Genomic DNA, 22,130 nt, shown 5'->3' with positions numbered 1-22,130 from the left:
TTTCAGCAAAGGTGATTTAAACAAAGAATGGAAGGATACTCTAATTGTCTTAATCCCAAAGGTATCAAAGTCTTTACTCACTTCTAATTATAGACCTATTAGTCCTTGTAACATTGTATACAAGGTAGCGGCAAGGATTATTGTGAATAGATTGGTTTTGGTTATTCCAAAATTAATTACTATGGAGCAAGCTACATTCATCAAGGGAAGGTCTTTGTCGGATCATGCTCTATTGGCACAAGAGATTTTTCATAAACTAAGGTAATCCAAGGCATCCAAGGGTCTTGTATCTTTTAAAATCGATATGGAACAAGCCTATGACTCCATGGCTGTGCCTTCCTTACAGAAAGTGCTTGCATACCTTAACTTCCCTCCAAAAATCTCTCATCTCATCATGGAGTGTGTAGAAGATCCAAAATATTCTATTAACATCAATGGCAGCTACTCTAACTGGATTCATGCAAAAAGTGGGTTTAGACAAGGTTGTCCCCTATCTCCTATCCTTTTTATATTATGTTCACAACTTCTCTCCAATGCTTTTGTTCAAAGTATTTGTGGCATCAAAATCCGCTCTAATGGGCCGAGAATTTCTCATTTATTGTATGCCAATGATATTATCATATTCTTGGAAGCCAATAGGAAGAAATTTATTGAAGTAAAGAAAATGCTTCATAACTTTTGTGGTTGGACTGGCCAAAAAATTAACTTGAATAAATCTTCCATGATGATTGGAAAAAATGTGGTAAAAAGAAGAAGGAAAACAGCATCAATAGAATCATGGGAATCAAGGCTTTGAGAGAATTCAACTATCTTGGTTTGAAGATTGTTTTGAGAAGGCTCAAATATGATGATTTTCAATTTATCATTGAAAATACTCTGAAAAAGCTTAATCAATGGGGTAATAAGATGGTGTCACTAGCGGGTAAAATGACCCTTGTGAAATCTGTGTTGTTAGCTTTACCAACATTTCATGCTACTCACTTTTTGGTTCCTAAGAGAGTGTTGGATGAGAATGATAAAATTAGCAAGAGTTTTATCTGGAGTAAGACGAACGGAGTTAAGGGAATACATTATATCAGTTGGTCAGAGATGTGCAAACCGCTGAATGAAGGAGGCCATGGAATGCACACTAACAGCTTCAATTCACCTACTCTGAAAGAACGATTAGCTTGGAGATTTATTCAAGATAAAATTCTCTTCTTAACAAGTATATGGTTTCTAAATATGGAGAGAAGCTGGACAAGGGAAAGGGGAGATTTATTCAAGATATGTTTGTTCCTCTTCTTATAAATTACTTAAGGAAGGCTACAAAATGCTAAAACCCATTGTCAAATGGGTGCTTGTGAATGGAGATAAAGTGGATACTTTTAAAGACATCTGGTTGCTTGATAGAAGTATACAAAGCTGGCCAACATTTGTTGTTCCCCAAGAAGAAGATTTGGTTAATCTAAACAAATTTATCACTGATGGTGTTTGGAATGAAGTTAAGTTGCTGGAGACATTTGGTAAAGATCTAGTTGATTTAATCATTCAAACCAGAATTGTTATAGATGGTGGAGAGGATCATATGGAGTTGATCCATCAAAATTCTGGAATGTCCATTATAGGACTTGCTTACAAAGCCATATCCATTGAAACTGAAGAAATCTAATACTGGAAATGGATCAAAAATGTTAAACTCAACGCTCGGGTGGAAGTATTCTGGTGGAGACTTTTGTAGAAATGCAATCCCAACTCTTAAATTCTTTTCATATAAAAGATTAATTGATCATGTTAACTATCCAAGAGGATGTAATTCCATGGAAGATAGTGAACATATCATGTGTTCTTGTTTAAAATTTAAAGAGGTGATTGTCCATCTAAACCATTGGGGATTTTGTATTCCACTTTTTGACAACAATGAGCAATGCCTGAGCTAGTTGGAATCAAGTTCTAAGAAGAAAGAAATGATGGTCAATTTGTATTTCAATACGGCGTTCTTGTCTTGGAAAAGTAGGAATAAATTCACTCATGAAGGAGTGGAGGATAATCCAAGTCTTATAGCTTCTAATGCCATATGCCAAGCATCGATTTCTTACAGCTTTAGTCCATATAATTTGGGCATTTGGGATGTGAACCAGTCATCTAGACTATCCAATATTTGGCATCCTCCTCCACCCAATAGGTTAAAGGTAAATGTGGATGCTTCTCTTCTTTCTTCCTACAAAGCAGGAATTGCAGCTGTCTTCCTTGACAGCAATGGGAGATTTATTTATGCTTATGGTAGATCGTGCACTCATTGGGACATTGCTCAGCTGGAACTATTAGCTATTCATTCTCTAAAATAGGAAATAAAGGATTAGATATTCAAATATAAAGGCATCATCATTGAAGGAGACAACTGAAATGTCATTTCTTATCTTCAAAAATCCCAATCAGATGAGGGTATGGATTTTTTATAAATTTCAATTTTGACATTTTTAATTGTATAAGTCATGAGAATAATGAGTTAGCAAACATGTGTGCTAACTATGCTTTATTTGGTAGCTTTAGTTGGGATGAATTCTCTTTGAATAAGGTTCCTCCTCCTTTTTTTAATAAATTGAAGGAGGAATCATATTTGTAGTTGCTTTTTCTTTTCCTTTTATATATTAAGCTTTGGATTTTCCTTCAAAAAAAAAAGAACAATTATTAAGGGTAGTGTAGATGACACCCTAATCGTAAAGAAAGTAAGTGATGTTCTACTCATTGTTTAGATCTATTTGAATGAAATACTATTTGGATTAACAAATGAAAACCTCTGTAATGATTTTTCAGTGACCATGAGTATAGAGTTTGAGATGGGTATGATTGGTGAGCTAACATATTTTTTAATATTTTTTTGTGAAGAAAAGTGATGATGGTACCTTTCTTAGTAAAAGAAAGTATATTAAGGAAATTCTAAAGAAGTATGAGATGGAAATTGCTAATGTATTTAATACACCCATGATCTTTACCATTTAATTAAATGAGGATACAAATGAAAAATTAGTTAATTAAAAAATGCATAAGGACATAATAAGACCACTTATATATTTGATTTTTAGTAGACCAAATATAATATTTAGTGTTTTGCTATGTGTTAGATTCCAAGCTAATTTGAAAGAATCCTGTAGAGCAACAGTTAAGAAAATCCTGAGATATCTTCTTAGAACTCAAAATTTAGGTATCTAGTATCATAAAAGCTCTTTATTTAAAATCATATGATATTCAAACTCAAACTTTGTAGGGTGTATAATAGATAGAAAATTATTTAAGAAACTTATCAATTAATAGATAATCTTTAGTTTCTTAGTCTAGTAGGAAGAAAAACTCAATCATTCTATCCACTGTTGAGGTAGAATACATAGTTATAGGAAGTTGTATAGCTCATGTCTTATGGATAAAAAAATAAATCCTTGATCTTGGACTATCTTTAGGCATTATACCAATAATGTATGACAATACTAGTGCCATTTAAATTTTTTAAAATCTAATTTAACACTCCCATACTAAGCATATTGACATAAGACATCATTTCATTAGAGATCATGTAGCTAAGGGACACTTAGTGTAATCAAACTGATGCCAAGGTTTGAAATTTTCTGGTGGAGGATTTTTCATAATGCATTGCCTACTTTACAATTCCTTGCTTATAGAAGGTTACATAGGGATATTGGATGTCCTAGGGATTGCAACTAAGGAAAAGATATAGAGCACATTATGGTTAGATGCATGAAATTATTGGAGGCTATCTAGTACTTAAATAAATGGGGTTATTTTGTTCCATCTTTCTCTTCTCTATCTGAATGTTGTAATTGTCTATCTAAAGAGAAATCTTTCTTGGCTATCTTATTCTGGAACATATTTTTCTTCAATTGGAAGTCCATAAACAAACTGATTCATAAAGATATTGAAGACAATGATTTGGTTATTGCTGCAAACGCCTTAAGCTATGCTTCAGTCACTACTCACGGTGGTAGTGGGAATTCGGGTAAATTGGGTTTTAATCAACTGTCTAGGCTGTGTGATCATCATTGGCACTCTCCTCCACCCGATTGGATCAAGGTTAATGTAGCTGCCTCATTGTTTCCATCTTACAAGGATGGAATAGGAGGTGTTTTTCATGATTGTAAAGGTAGATTTCTATGTCTGGAATTCATTGGGATGTCTCTTATTTGGAGTTATTTACTACTCATGCTATCAAGGAAGTCATCAAAGATTGGATGTTTAAGTTTAAGAGAATAATCATAGAAGGGGATAATGATAACATCATCATGTTTCTTCAAGAGGAAAAATCAAAAGGTATCTCCTTCTTTGAAACTTATCAAGTTATTAATAAGTTTGATCATGTAATTTTTAATAGTATTGATATAAGAGGTAATAAGTTAGCAGACTTATGTTCTAACTATGCTCTTCTTAGTTCTTTTATTTGGGATGCTATTAGCTCATGCAAGATTCCTCCTTTATTTGTGCCCTTATTAAAGGAGAAATCGAATGTTATTAGCGTGTAGTTTGTTTTTTCTTTTCTTAGTTTAATGCAAATTTCTGCATTATCTTAAAAAAAAAAAGGATACTTAGTGCTACATCATATAGTGATTGAAATAAATTAAAAGACAATTTCACTGAATCTCTGAGCTATAAAACCCTTAGCATACTAAGGACCATATTAGGTGTCATTGACATTCATGGTTGATTCAAGCTTGACATGAAATCAAAATCAAATTTAGTTAGGTGGTGATGGATTTTACATTTATTATGTTTTTTTTTTTTTTTTTTTTTTTTTTTTTTTTTTTTTTTGTGTAACTTGTTTGTAAACAATTAATTTGGGTTTAAAATTGTTTTCATCACACACCAATCTAATTTTAAAAAAAAAAAAAAAAATGAAAAAAAAAATTTCACATTGTACTGTATCACCTCATTCATATTATATGATCAGCTAACCACTGCACATCTTCCCACTCATGAAATCAACATGCAAGATTTAATTAATAATTGATTATCAAAATGTATGACTACCGCTTCATTCTATAAGATCCATGTGTTAGTAACTGCTTGATGAATTTAATTAAACATTATAAAATTTAAAATGTGTTTGTATTGTATTTAACACTTGTTCATATGGCATGAATCTTTAGTCAAAGGTTATAAAAGATGACTCCTCAAGATGAACACTTTTTATGAAGATCATCCAATATTATCCTGATCATACTATATGATTGGTTTGCTTTTTCTGAAAGATCATCTATATAACTTAATGTCATCTAATTGTCTAGTATGATTTTTAATTGTTCTATATGATCTATTCAAAACTCTATTTAAGAAAGAAATTTTTTATTATTTTCAACCACTCAAAACCTTTCTACTTTTATCCACTTATATTCTTAGCTTTAGCTTTCCATATGGCTAATGGCAAGGGAACCCATTTATTTCTAAAGAGCTCCTCTTATCATCCTATTAATGAAAGATTTCAAACAATTAAGGACAAATCTGAATACCATTAGATCAAAGAAGCCACATCACACCTTCCCACATCCTAAACCATGTAGCTCTCAATTATCAGGATATGGACCTCTTTGCATCCCCCACTCTACAATTTCTCTTAACCCTTGACATTCCCTTCAATTCTGAACTACTATTCAGAATTCCTTGCAAGCGTTTGAGTAAATTCTGATTTTTCCTCCATGATCTCCTATAACTATAGACATCCTACAGAAAGACCCAATCAAGACCATGCTAATTATTTACATCTTCTTATAGAAGCGGTTCACATACATAACTTAGTATCTAGGAGCGATTATAATTGGACCACTATCAGTCAAACCATTTTGTAATACTACTTTAAATCAATCGTATCCTCCCATCCAGTCACTTAATAAGAATTCTTGTATCATCCAATATGTTCTCCACCACTTGTATTGTTCCTAAGGTTGGAGATAGAATAAATATCACCCCACTTATATGTGAGGGCACCTATTACATCATGTATGACACTGCATTTGATGAATCCCATAGGATCATTAGCTATTTTCAATATCTTACTCCCAGATGCCTACTAGCAACCCAATATAAGTAAAAATTTACTTTTAGACACCTAATAGCATACATCCTAAATAAAAAAATACCAACTTATATACCACACACCAGCAAAATTACTCCCATAGTTCTTTCCATATTTTCTTTCATCGATAACAAGGGGATTAGCTCGAAGAAGAGCATTAATTTTATGAGGAAGGGGAGACCCCCTAGAACCACTTCCAACACCATCAATAACAACACTTGCTCATCTGTTCCAAACCTATGACTCGATCGTGGAATGCTTAACTGCCTAAAGTTACAATCACCTACACAGCATCAGGAAACTATTTAGTATTGGGAGTAACTTCACCAACAACACATGCTTCCCAAATAACAATATGTGCTGCATCAATAATAGCATTAGGATATCCTGCAAATTTATCATTAGTAGCATGTCTTGCTCTAGCAGCACCATTAGTAGATCCAATAGCATCCTGAGGTAGATCGGTCCTAATTTAGCAAAAGTTTTCTTCCATCACATGTATTTTGAGCCACCACCACAACCTAATTAGGGGCTCTCTTACTTTTAGTCTGTGTTTTGGTGTAGTTTTTGTATTTTTCATTTTTGCTTCTAGTTATAATTTCTTTTCTATCTGGTTGTCTCTTCTCTTTTGTGATGTTAAAAGGGAGAGTAGTTTTTTTTTGTTTCATTGTACTTATTGATATTTTTCTTAGTTTAATTTTGCTTTTCATTGTTTTTTTTATTTATTATTTTGCATTTAAAATTTAAATAAATGATTAAAAAAGTATTTTCACCTAATTTTTAAAATAATTCACTTAGTAAAGGGGAGATTATGAGGAAATACAACTAACTTGAAAATCTAACCAATAAAATTTATCATTAAAAAGTTGGAGATTGTTACAATACAAGAATCCAAGCATGCTATTCTAATGATAACAGATATTATTTATTATTTTTTAATTTCTCATAGTATATGTATTGCATATTTGCACTTTTCCACACTAATATTTCAAGTACAACATACACTATGACACAAAGGATCAATACTTAAGACAGGGTAAAATAGGTTTGATGTTTTTGTAAGAGTTTATATCTTCATTTATTCTATATTTGAGGAGTCAAAAGGCATGTAAAATGTGTATGTCAGCTTAGTGTCTGTGTACACACACTAGGATTGAAAACAAAAATTTCTAAATATGTGCTTATTATATTTTGCAATCCACATCATACTGTATGATGCATATCATACAATACTATCTATTGACATAAAATTAATTAAAATGGATAATTGAGTAATTAAAGTTTTTTAACTAACAATCATGTACAAACTAGATCATACATAATGATTTGTTTAAATCCAAACCCAAGTCACAAATAATATTTAGTTAAGTACTATAATTTACACTAATAGTACTGTATGAACCTATTTGTAATATACACTTTTTGAAATATTACATAAATTAATTCATATGATTATTTAATCAAATTAATATTTCATTAATATGGCATATCATACAATATGATGTTGATCATACTAGATGATTGATAGAGATAAAATTTTATCACCCTCAGAATCGTTTTAGATAGACCTTAATTTTTTAAACTAATTGTATAATATAATACAAATCACATTAAATGATTGGAAATGATTGGTATAGGTGATTTTTTATCATCTAGGAGGTTATCCTATATGATCTAAAAAAAATAACTAATCATGTTGTGCAATCTAAGTGTTGTACTTTACGATCAATAAACTGTGTTTAAAAAGATTATACTAAGACTGCTTAATCAATCTAGACAAACACAAGATTTTGAAATAATCATACAGTATGATCTTCTTTCATACTATACAGACAAAAATGATGAACTTTAATTTTAGGGTTAATTTGAGCCTTAGAATAGAGTTCATCACTAATTCTTCTTAGGAATTCTTTTGCCACTTTTTCTGAGTGAGAGCATGTATGCGAAGGATTTGAAGAGAAAGAATTTCTTTCCTAATTGATAAGCATCACACTTGTGGCCCTTAAAGAAGATTCATTAGGTATAAGAGAGTGTGTGAGAGGGTTTTTACGCATGGTTGATCGGTGATCTTATACCTTATTCCTCCATTGTTAGTTCCTTCTATTGTGTTTAACTCAAAACTTAAGGATGTTCTCTTCATAGAAAGTGATTTGAATAATTCACTGCATCAATGAGGTGCAAGGGATTCGTTAGGGCTTCTCCACCATTTTGTGGGGGAGAAAGGAGAAACATTGGGGTTAGTGCAATACTCATAGTGGAGGACTCCGAGTAGATTTTGGTCAATGTTGAGAAACCACTATAAAATTCTGGTGTGTTTGTTCACGTGTTTACCTTTATTTTTTTCACTTTTTAATAATCATGCATTTTACTTATTGAAATTTTGTGACATGTGAGTTCTTCTTTTTGCATAAATAGAATATCTTCACTTGGTACAAAGACGAAAGAAAAAGCAAATTAAGAAATAAAAAATTAAAAGAAATTTGTATTTTCTTTTTTATAGGCATTATTTTAAATTAAAAAAAAAGTTTTTAGATTGGTGTTGTCAATTTTTTGTTAAATTAAAATATTTTTAAAAGGGTAAATTTTTAAACGGAATTTTTAAACACCTATTCAACCTCCTCCTTCATTTATAGTTCATGTTAGTGCAAAATCCAAAAATTAACATTCAACAAAGGCTGGTTAAGGAAGATCACTATAATAAGTCCAATATGTGAAATACATTTCTTTAAAATATTAAAAAATTAAGTAGTGAAATTTGGCATTGATGAGATGAGCATTGTGGTGCTAGTCCTTGTGTGTGTGTGTATATATATATATATATATATCCCTACCTCACCCCACCAACTCCCTTACTTGATTTCATTTTCAAGAATAAATTAAAAGAGGAGAAGAAAGGAGAGGATAGAGAAAAATCTTTAGATCATAATTGACAACCATTTTTATTACAGATTTTATTCTATTAATTGTAAGTGACTAATTTCTTAATTCTATTTTCATTGATTATTTTTATACTAATTTTATTTCTCCTAAATTTGTCAAAAATGTATTATCTCCTAAATTCATAAGCTTTCACCGTCTAAATTTAGATATGTTGTAGACTTTATCATTTTGATTGATTTGATATATTTTTATTACATTTTAAATTATGTACTAAATGATATTTGATACATTACATGACAACTCTATGTGATACCCTATTGATCCACATAATTCACTGATTGAGAGTCATATGGTTTTGGAGATCAATGGAAAGTTATAAGGAATCAAGGCGACTAATTCACGTGATTAAAGAGGAGTTATAAGAAGTAAATTGATTGAGAGTTATAAGGGATGACTAATTGGGAGTCAGTACAAAACCTAGATTCTCTTAAGATACATACATTGAATATATGAATATTAATACTAACACTGCTATGAAAACCTTACTGATACTATGGCTAATGAACTATAGAAAAGAAAATTGATACATATAATAAGTATAGATATTAATGCATATATTTATTGATAAGAGTTATATCATATTATTCTCTATTATATAGCATTGATTTAAGTTTTAATATTTTAGTCACTTGCTGGGCTATGTTCTCATTATGTGGTTTTACATATTTTTCAGGAAATGATAAAGATCTTATGATATGAGGCTTTAGAGAAGACAACAATACAATTATGTTTCTTTTTATTATTTATTGGTATGCTCTAGTCAATAGATTAAAATGAAAGATAGATGTAATTCTTCCAATATAGAACCTTGAGTGTGAGAAAATGGTTTCAAAATAATGGTTATTAAAAGAAATGAAATATAACTAGAGCTTATAAGCATAATAGAATAGTGATTGTCAATTTATATTTAGTTTATTTTAGTTTAAATTTTTGTTTTTTAGCATGCTCTCTCTCTCTCTCTCTCAAAGTGATATAGAAATATCAAGGATGATATTTTTTGAAGGTGAGGAGAATGTAATAACTAAAATATATGAAGTAATTTTTCTTAAAAAAATATTAAAAATCTTAAGTAGAGCGCTTTTGTATTGATTTCATGAGCACTGCAACGATAGGCCATGTACAGTATACATATATGCTTCTTTATCTTTTTATATTTCTTGAGTTAAAAGTCATATAAAAGATGCATGTTAGCTTAGCAACCATGAACACACACTAGAGAGTGAAAATTCATGTTTTTAAAGTTATTGAGGTCATACTACATTATCCATATCATCCTGTACAATTTATTGATAAGAAATAATTTTAAAATGACTAATTAAGTAAATAATATTTTTTGAACTTGTCATATTGTATGGACCAATACGTACAAAATGATTATTTTAAATTAAAACTCTAGCCCCCAATAAGATTTGGGCAAGTATTTTAATTTGAAGATATTATAAAAACTAGTTTGTTCTTTACAATATTTGAAATATTACCCAAATTAATCATTATGATCAATTAACTAGATATTTAATTAATAAGAAAAATCATATATTCCAGAACAACATCTCTGCCAATCATGTTGATTATACTTCATGATTGGCAGAGATGAAATCCAGACATCCTAGAGATCGTCCTGGATGAACATTGATTTATTGAACTAATCATACCATATGATTTCAATCATACTGGATGATTGGCAAAGATGTTGTTTAATCATCCTATAGATAGGCTTGTTTTATCTTAAGAAGAATGAACTAATCATACCATACAATACAAGTATTATACTATACGATCAATATACTATATTTCAATAAATCATATTGTGGCTTGTCCATCATACTAGATGAACTGGGATCTCTTTAACTAATCATAATGAATGATCTCTGATTGTACTATATGAACATAAATGGTTAGCATGAATTTTAGGGTTAATTTGAGCATTTGTTTAAAACTTATCCCTAACTCATAATAGGGATTATTTTTCCACATTATATGTGGGAGAGCTTCTGTATGAAAGGTTTTAAGTGGAGAGAAAACTTTGGAGAGAGACTGAGGTGAGGTCTTGATGTAGATGATTCTTGTGCGATAAGAGAGTGTTTGAGAGGGGTTTCTACATATCATTGCTCTGTGATCTTACACCTTACTCCTCGAAGGTTAGAGCCTTTGCTCAAGGGAAAATTCAAGAGTTTCTCTTTATATAATGGATCTACTCGCTACCTCGAGAAGGTTAAATGGATTTAGTTACTTTGTTGTGCAAGGAAGGTGAAAGGAATTTTTCTATTGTGCAAAAGCGGGAAGGTGAAAGAGATTTGGACACTATGTTGCTTTGTAGAGGTGGAAGTGATTTATATGGGCTTCTCCACCTAGCTTTGGAGGCAAAAGGTGAGTCGCTAGTGTTAGTGTAATACTCGGAGTGGAGGACTCTAGGGAGTTGATGTAGGTCAAGGTAGATAATCCAATATTAAATTATGTGTATTTGTTCTTGTGTTTACCTTTACTTTTTTATGTTTTTTTTTTTCTTTCATTTTACTTATTACAAATCTATGATCTGTGGGTTCTTCATTTTGCATAAGTAGAATATTTTGTTTTTTCACAAAAAGAAAAACAAAAAAAATTTAGAAAAAAAAAATTCAATCTTTGAATGTGTTGTCTTAAATCAAAACAATGTTTTGTTTAGTTTTGTGTTGTCAAATTATTGTTAAATCTAAATATTTTCATACGGATAATTTTTAAACTCCAATTCACCCTCCCCCCCCCCCCCTAACCCCCATTTTGTGTACATTTGAAGTTCATGTTGGCATAACAACCCAAATTGAACTTTAAAGTCCACTTTAGGAAAAATTTGCATTTATTTTTCTAAAGTTCTTACAAAATTTGTTCTTGATCAAATTTATTCTAATACCAAATATTTTAATGGTGGGTAGCATCTTTGTGAGATAAATTATTAGAAAATTCCTTTAGTATATATTTTAATATGAAATGCAATGTGATGGTGCTTATGTTGAAATTGTGTTTGATTTAAAAGGGCATAATAGTAGGAATATCGAGACTAGTCTTTCTTGGGTTAACACTATTACAACTTAGTTTTCATAATTATGTTTTTCATATCATATGTGTTTTTGATGATTCAAACTATTATTGTTTTGATTACTATTTCTCGTGTCATATATTAGATATATTTTTTTATTGTTTATGTGTACTAACATTTCAACAAAATCATACTCCAGACTATTGAAAACTTCAAATCAGGTTAGATTAGGGTTCATTGTAAATAGAGTCTCTATTTTTCATTTATATTAAATCAGAGATAGTGTGATTGTAATTGAATAACCTTGCACACACACACTGAGGGAGTGTTAAAAATTTGTAATTTTTTAAACTTATCGTATTGTACAATTTCAATTCGTACGAGACAATCTGTTTAGTTATTTCCCATACAAGTAGTTAATCAAAGCATGGATGGGAAAAATTTTCTAAGTACAATTTGTACTGTATAATGTTGTATTCGTACAAACGACAACTAGAGTATGAAAATAATGCGAACATTTTCGTCCAGATGAACAAGTAAGTTTTTTGAACTGTTCATCCGAGAAGATATGTATATCGTATAGACGACCTTTAAAGTATGAAATTATGTGGCATCTTTTTGTTCAAATGAACATGAACTTTTAATAATTGTTCATACTGTACAATATACTTATACAATTTTTTTTTACAGGATCGTACGATCTATTTTTGAACTGTTCATTCGGGACAAATATCAATCATACTCTACGATCATATTCTCTCAAAATTGAAATTTTCAATTTTTTGGATGGTTTTTTGTTTCTTTAATATAAAAAGTTCTTATAAGCTAAATTGGAAAAATCTAGTCTTTGTGATTTCTTAGAGAGCAAGTGAAAGTGTGATTTGAGAGAGTGTTTGTGAGAGAGTTCTTACAAGTGGAGTGTGAAGGGCTCACAAGGTTACTAAAAGGTAAGAATCTATTTGGCATTTGTATCAATTCTCTTGTTTTCTTCTTTTTAGTTGCTCGAAAGAAGATCTTTGAAGAAGATCTGATACTTTGCCAAAACTTGAAGGGTGTAAAGAGATGATGGTACTCTGTCGACACTTGGAGGGTGTAAAAGGATGATGGTACTCTGCCAACACTTGGAGGGTGTAAAGAGATGACGGTACTCTGCCGACACTTTGAGGGTGTGAAAGGATGATGCTACTCTTTCGACACTTAGAGGGTGTGAAAGGACGATGGTACTCTACCGCATCGAGGATTGGTGGAAGAGAGAAAAATTGTAAAGGCTTCTATACATTTCTGTGGGGGCAAAAGGAGAGTCACTTTGGTAATAGTGCAATACCTGAAGATGGAGTAATCAGGGAGTGGACGTAAGTCTTGTTGGACCGTACCACTATAAATCTTTGTGTTTTTTTTTCTTCATATTTTTATTTTACAAATTTTTTTTTTTTGTGTTAAAAAAATTTTTTGTGAATAAAAATATAAATTTCCAGGAGAATTTTTAAATAGCAAATTCACCCCCCACCCCTCCCTCTTGGTTAGCCTTGGGACAATATTGTTATGTCTAACAACTTATACATATTTTTCAAGAACATTTTGATTTTGAAGATCACATTAGGGATTAGATTTTTGGGGGGATAATTTGATAAACATTATGGTGGATGATCAAGATAGCTTATGAGGTTATGACCCAAAATTTGATGGAATAGTTTAGGGCATTTTAATAGGATTTCAAATTGTAGGAACAAGAAATTGTCCTACAGTTCCATAATAAAATTAAGAGTTATATGGTAGAGTTTAGAATGGTTTTAAGGTTTTGGTTTGTATTTTATTAATCTTTGAAGATGCTTATGAAGTGGAGGAAAAGATTTATAGGTTGTACTAGGTTTTTGAGAGGAGCAACAAGTAACTTTAAGAAAAATAAAATGAAACCTTTTTAACTTGCAAATAACAAGAAAACTACTAGAAGCTACTAAGCACTAAGTAAACAAAGAGCACTTCCCTACAAAAATATTACACTAATAAATGAAAAATTATATACATCTCATAGCATATTCATAGATATTTTATGAATCTTTTAAAACCTTTTTTTGAAGAAAAATGCAGAGGAGAAAATGGAGAAAAAAGAGGGTTGGTTGCTACAAATGAGAAAGAATTTGAAATACATATTTTTAATACTTTATTCTTACTATTTCATCTCATGGCTTTCCATGCAAGTTTTTTGATAAACTCCTTTTATTTGGAATTTTCTTTTATCTTTTCCTTGTGCTTTAGTATTAACTCCTGTAATGGGACTTTTAGCTTAATTTTCCTTTTTAACATAATGTGCTACATAAGGTGATTTGTGTCTAGTAGTTTCAAAGTTGTGCATCATGTATGGTGGCAATATCTTATATTTCTATTGTAGATTTTGTGTTTGTCTCGAGCCTACCAAAAGATACGTAGGATTTATTTTCTATTGCATGAGTCCCGTATCTATATTTCATTGAGAATTACATAACCGTAGCTTCTATAGCTTATTATTAACTTAGCTTATGGTTAATATTGTCAAAGAATTACCATGAAATTCTTCTTAATTTGATGTTAACAAAACTTTATGTTGTGATGAGTCATTAGTTAGTGTCAAATCTGACCCCACTCATTGTTCTCAACTAAAGAGATTATGAAGGTAAAAATGAGTCTTGAGAATCTTGCTTGTTGAGTCTAAGAGGCATCACAAAGGGCTCAGAATGCTAGTTCAGTTGCCTTAATTTTATTTGTTTTAAGTAGTACCTAGTTCATGGTCAACAACATCAAATACATGCTCACTAAATCTTTTGGATGTTTAATCCAAATTTGTCTATGGACCATACCTTGACCTTACATGCAAGACTAACTAGAATGAAATAGAAAGTGAAAGGAAAGATGGGCAAGTAAAGAGGAGACCTCTATAATTTATTATTTTTTGTGTTTAGTTTAATCACATTTTATAGGATTAGGAAAGCTATAAGAGAGACTTCACAAAAAAATAACATAATAAATACATGATTTTACTACTACATACTCATGGACTAGATTCTAGTAACTATACATCAACAACCATATGTGATGTTACCTTAGGAGACCTCTGGCGATTTCCTTAGGAGAATACCTTGGACAAGTGGTTCCAACTTATTATTCTAGCAAGTGAACCACTAGTGAAGGTTTTTACTGGATTGATGAAGTTGTTATTGTTAGGTGGATGAGCATCTCCTTCTTTCTTCATACATGCCCCTCAATTCAGTGTGTTAATCAAGCGACTCCAAAGATGAGTGCCCTTGATGCGCATACCCCTAAATCCTACTTGGTGATTGTAACCTAGGTGTGTTACAATTGGCTTACGGGAGTGCTCTCTTTGACCAAACTTTTCTAGACCATGACTGCTTGATCTCCATTAATACCAAAGCAAACTTATTTGATATATTGTTGACCACTACATATAAACCATGTGAAAAGAGGTGAAATTAATGATTTAAAAATATGTGCATTGACAAAATGCATCACTTAAGGGGTCAAATGACCTCTGAATATCAAACTGATGGCATCATTACGATCAGGACACTGAATTCTTCTAGATCGAGGCCCATCGTAACTAAATCAGACAAGATTGGTCAAAAGAGATGACCGACACCTGAAATTAAAGCTCGAGGCTGATCAAACAATGTCGGATCAACAAACGGACTTCGTCATTGTGTTCAGAATATTTCAAATACTCAAAGACTATATTTTATTTGTTCAATTTGGACCATCCTAATGAGTGACATGAATTTCAAAACACGCGTATTTTCAGGAAATCAGGCCTCAACGTCGCTCAGATGACGTCCGATCATGAAACGGACTATGCCATTGCATCCAGAACGTCCTCAACATTTAAAATATACATCTTTTGTGATTAATTGGGATCAATCGTAATGGTGACACGAATCCCAAGGTAATAACACGCATATCGAGGAATTTAGCCCTCGACGTAGCCCAAACAATTGCATATCGACAAACGAACAGTGTCATTACGCCCAGAACATCATTTACAATCAGAATATATATTTTCATTTAATAAATTTGGATCATCTATGATGTTGGAGAATTTCTATGCGATGCAAATATGATATTAAGGCCTGTGTTACGACAAAAATGAGGCCTCGATGATATTCGAACGACTTCCGATTGACAAACGGACAGCGCCATTGCGTCTGGAACGTCGTTGACATTCAGAATATACATTTTATTTAATAAATTTGGATTTCTTGAGATGTTGGTGAATTTCTAGGCGATGCAAATATGGTATTAAGGCCTGCGTTACGACGGAAATGAGGCCTCGACAATATTCGAACGACGTCTGATTGACAAACGGATAGCGACATTGCATCTGAAACATCGTGGATATTTAGAGTCTACATTTTATTTAATCAAATTGGATTGTTTGATGTGGTGTCGCAAATTTCAAAGACGGTTTAAATATGTTGCGAATGCACGCATTTTGAGGAAATTTGGCCTCGTTGCAGCCCAAATGACATCCGATAGCAAAAACAGACTATGTCATTGCAACTGGGACATCGTCAATACCCTAATTACACTATCAATTTGTCCAATTATGATTGTTCGTCAAGATCGACACGTACTAAGAGATGAAATACACAAAAATATCGAGGAAAAACATGCAAATCCAGATCAATTGTCATTCTGATTAATCATAATATTGATAATAATATTTTATCGTTAAATATTATTATTAATTTGATAAAAAACAAAAGTCAAATTATGAGAAATCAAATCGAATTTAATGTCATTAATGCAAACCTTGTATCTCTTCAGATTTTCTGCTCTGAATCCTGTCAAAACTCCTTGAATCCGCTGAAATAATCTTGGCCTCAGACGTCGTTTGTTTTTTTTAAACACAAGATAGCCTCATTACAAAGGGCAAGAGTTCATTCATTCAGTTCTTCTTGGAGTTCAAGAACTCTCGTCCAAGCCGTGAAATCCCTCCTCCACTGCTAAGGCTGAATCTACTCCCACAACCTTTCCTCCTGTTTTACTCCACTCGAGCGAATCCAGCAAAACCTACAGAAGATGTTGGCTGCTTCTCCTCTGCTCCGACTCCCACCCGACGTCACTTTGCCAAAGTCCGGCTCAAGCAAATAGCCATAATAGCTTGACCTTTTCTCCATCAAAACGCCCCTTCTAAGCTATTAATATTTACCAGTTTTGACGCCAGGATCAGACGGATCTCACTAGTCCAAATCCCACCGCCCTCCAGGAAGATTACCAAACTTCAGCACCTGTTCTGCCTCCACTGTGCCGAGAACCAGACAGCTTTCACGAAGGGCTCTAGGCACAGGAACTTTGCAGTTTACGACCAGAGTCTCATCCACTCGCTCTAGCAATTTCCACTTCCAAATGATCAAGTTATTTCCTTCCACGCCTCAAGCTCACCCAAGCAGGCAAGTAGCCGTCCGTCCCCTGCACTAAGCTGAGCTTTTTCCTCAATCCTTGCCTTTCTCAAAGCACACGACTTTTCCACAAGCCATATTGCTTTTATTATAACCAAGTCTCATCACATCTCCTTCTATGACACGGAGAGCACTATCAAGCCCAAGCAAGAGTTCTTTCTCGATAAAAGAGTGTCCAATGATAGCCTTGAAAAGCTCATCTCAGCCATACCTTCCATCCTGAGGAGTAGCCTGGAAAAGAGGCTTAGGCGCAACTCTGATGTACCCTGCCCGTTTCAGCAAATCAGTAGTTTATCTTAAAGAAATGGGCTTTGATCTGTCCGTAGTACATTTCGTTTCTGGTCTTAAGGCAGTTTGGATGCAGAGTAATACAAGTTAGGAAAGGAAATTGTAGTTGTACAAGAGTTTAGGCAGGTCAACTGAAGAAACTATCTCTACATTCAAGAAGTTTCCTTTTTGCATGATGATTTCAGATAAGAAAATCAAGTTGGTAGATGGCTTTTATTCTTGTTGGCAAGGTGGATATCTTTTTCTAATTTAAAGATTATTTAAACAAATATGAAAATCAAAGCAAGAGAAGACAAAGAGATGGAAGATCTGTAGATAAAAATGCCGATGAAGTACATTTCTCAAACCAGACTTTATATCCTCTTGCATGCACTTTTAGCTCACTATAAATCAAGGCATCAAAACCTCCAGCCAAGTCCTTTCTTAATTATTCTTTAACCAAACAACTGTATCACTCTTTTTGACAAAGAGATCACCTTCACTTCCCCACCTTTCCCTACTACTAATATTATTTATTATTAGCCAAAAAAAATACAGAGAAAAGAGTTTGAGAAAGTTGAGGTGGGATTGAAGAAATATGCTGAAGTGGGGAAATTGAGAAGCTTTGATTTCTAGTTCTTATTTGATTGGTCAGTAAAAAAAAAAAGAGTTTCAAAAGAAAAAAAAAAGAAAGTTTCAAGAAAAAAAAAAGAAAAAGAAAAGAGTGGAGTTTACAAAAAAAAGGAATTTTTCATATTTTAGAGAACTCATTTCGACGCATACGACGCGACAAAACGACCACCTATACACGCTTTTCTTAGCGTGGTGGGAGGGAGTGCGTCACGACGCTTGCGATGAAGCAGGTAGTCACCTAAAATCCCTTCTTCGAAGTTTGTATCGGCTTAGAAACCCCGCCTATACACGCTTTTCTTAGCGTGGTGGGAAGGGATCCCGGTGCGATGCGTACGACGAAGCGGGGATACCCAGAAGCACCTACTTGCTGGGAAATAACTATTTTCTTACAAATTAATTTTCAAAATACCCATACACGCCTTTCTTTGTGTGGTGGGGGATCAAAGAATACACGACCGCGGTGTCCTCGAAAGAGGGCACCTACCATACACGCTTTTCTTAGCGTGGTGGGAAAGGCCCAGTTTCCCATAGTTTGCCCCTGAACGGGAGAGACGCTGGGAAGCTGCCGAAATTTTGAGTGAACATAATGCTATATTTGGACTTAAGTGAACTCAAACTCAAATCATAATTTGAACAATTTGGACATTAATTTGCACTTGCAAGGACTACAGGGACTTGAATGAAGGGAAGAGGCTCATCTTAAGCCTGAATTGAACTTGAGCTCAGACTGGGACTTGAACTCGAACTTGCACTCGGACTTGAGCTAAATGGACTTAAATAAATTCAAACTAATTTAAAAAATTTTGAAGCTTGATTTGGACTCAAGCAAAATGATAACAATGAACTTGCAAATAATCATTAACATGAAACAAATATAGAATGCAATTACATGTTCATAATTGATTCAATGGGCTATTAAAGAATCATCATTTCATTTGAATGCAAATCTTAACAAGCAAAGTGAAAGAAAATTGCAAAAGTTAATGATTTGATTATAATGCCATGGTATGAGTTTTTGGGTCAACCTAATTGACTCATAACATGGGATTTGATTCATCATTGAGCAAAGTTCATTGAATTACAAAATTTGTGATAAGCTATCTACAAATCATCATGCATGTTGCAAACAACATGTAGAGGGAAGGAGTATAACATTTCTACAAGCAAAAAGTTATGCATAAATGGTTTGCAAACTTTGGCATGAAAATAACAATTAAGTTGTAAGGATTGTTGCAATCAAAACGAAGATATTGTTAAATAAGAAACATTCATCATGTAAATTACAGTGAATATTTAGAATAAGGAAATGAGGAATGTAGCTTGTTTATAAGGATTACAATATTTTGGAGATATGGTTTGATCATAAAGCCATGATATGATGACTTTAGAGCATCATTTAAATGATAGTGCAATCCTTCCAAATGAATAGTGGACATGTATGAAATTTGTGAATTGATGGATTTGCATTGTATCATTTACCCATGACTAATGATAACACAATGTATATGTGTATATCACAAATGAGACACACAATTTATTTGCAGATGATAGTGAACAACTAATGATAGTTATCAAGCAAGCATAAAGATGATGGCAGCTATTTCACACAACTACAAATAAGTACACTATAGTAGAGTGCCACATGCTATCTACAAGAAAATACTAGAAGATACACATGCAAATGCAATAATCTATCAATCAGTAGAGTGAAGTTTCTTGCATACAGACATAAAATAGCAAAATGCACAAGGAATGCATTAAATGCAAAAGCTTATGGGTCATCACAAAAGACACATCGTAGGAGACTTACAACACATCAAGTACCATCTACGAACAAATATTAAAGCACTACAACAAATGCAAACTCCTTCAAGTTGTTGTATAAGACCCTTCTTATACACAATACACTATCTACAGACAAATATACAAGAACTGTGATAAATGCAAAATCCCTTATATACAACAAAAGATCTGCAACACTTACAATCTCTCTACAAAGACAGATGTATGTATAATATGCCATTTATGGGTAGGTGTAGAAAGACATCAGTAAATGCAGTATCCTGAAGTCAACTTCAGTCTGAGAAGGAAGACATCTACCTACCTACATGCAGCAGTAGCGAATGTAATGAAAAGATCAAAGACCACAACAAAATGCATGAAGATTAAGACAAGTGCAAGCTCATAAGATCCAAAGCAGGAGATTAGTTAGTGCACTACAATCTACCTATGCAAATCATGCAACTAGTGCACGACAGTCTACCTATACGAAGCAGCGAACAATTCCATTCAGAAGCTGCTACGCCACGCCACCGGATCTGCAACACTCATACGAGCAGACAGAAGGCGTTCACAAATATTTCAAAATACACCTGCACGTGCACCGTAGTTTGTATACACATAGGTACACTAAAAGGGTAAAAGCAATCAAGAACCCGCATGGGCCCCGGCGAACGTGTTATTGATACACACGTGACGTCTAGAGATGCTGCCGGGTCAATAAGTGAATTCAAGTTCAAACCCGATCCTTCTATACGGGTCAACAGAAGTCGACAGGATTCGAACAATCAAACAAATATGTGGCCGTGATAACCGAAATATTTGTTTTAATAAATTCATATTAGGCCTTCAAAGCCTATAACAATATGAATTAACTAACAAAGACATAAAGCCTAAACTCGATCCTTTGTCGACCAGTAGACAGAGTCGATAAGGTTCAATCCAGAAAATAGAAATGACCCCAAACACCCCGATGATGGCCATGTTAAATGAAAATCTCAACCGGATGGGTCCATTCCAAATATTTTCATAATGCCTCCCAAATGCCCATAAAAATCCAAAAATCCAAAAACTCCACAAAAATCCTAAAATCCCAAAAAAATTTTAAAAATTAAACTATCCATCAATTGCTTAAAGAAAAATTCATCCACCATCCACAACAGTTTTCCAAGGCGGACAAATCAAAATTTACTTTAGCTCACAAAGAGCCAAATTCCTAGTCGAAAATATTACTAGGATCCATTCTCAAACAGTCTCCTGCCGATAAGAAAGTGGTACGTGTCCTCTGACCGACGGTCTGCCACCAAATGGCACCATAGGATAAACGGTTATGACCCGGGGCCCTCTGAACCTAGTGGTTTTGCTGCTAAATGGCACCACGAAATACCGGTTATGGCCATCATCGTTACATCCCTTATTGGCATCAAATCCTTGGGATATGAATTAATAGGATATGATTGATAGGGCACAAATCCCTCTGTTAGGCTAAGGTGGATTTAAAATTGTCCCCTTAGCCAAATATCCAACCCAGGTCTACAAGGTCTCCTTGGACGAAGCAACTCATTGCTGCCAACAAGGATCCTTCCGTCAGGTTGGGTCGACTACCTCCTCTGACTAAGTAGACCAGGGACCACGATGGCCCGGGATGACGGAACCATGGGATCTTGATCGGGTCTATCATCCATTCCCCCACCATCCCCTTTAAGTGCAAGATGGTACAATTTTCATTTTAAATATCAAACTTTTCAAATTTCCAAATCCAAATCCAGTTCTCCAATCTCAAACTCATTGCTGCTACTATATGCCAGATAACACGTATATTCTACATATTTGATTGACGACTAGCCTTAATCGAAAGTTCTCTCTCGTGATAGAGGGGTAACTAACTATAGGGGCTTGCGCCTATAGGAAACCAGAACTCAGATCATAAAGTCCTTGCAAAATGAGGGCGAAATCTCTAGGTAGTGTCTTATCTACAAACTCATCTGCCTTC

Source organism: Dendrobium catenatum, unplaced genomic scaffold (genome assembly GCF_001605985.2).
Source record: "Dendrobium catenatum unplaced genomic scaffold, ASM160598v2 original_scaffold_61322, whole genome shotgun sequence".
Taxonomy (NCBI): Eukaryota; Viridiplantae; Streptophyta; class Magnoliopsida; order Asparagales; family Orchidaceae; genus Dendrobium; species Dendrobium catenatum.
Note: the sequence above shows the minus strand (reverse complement) of the source record.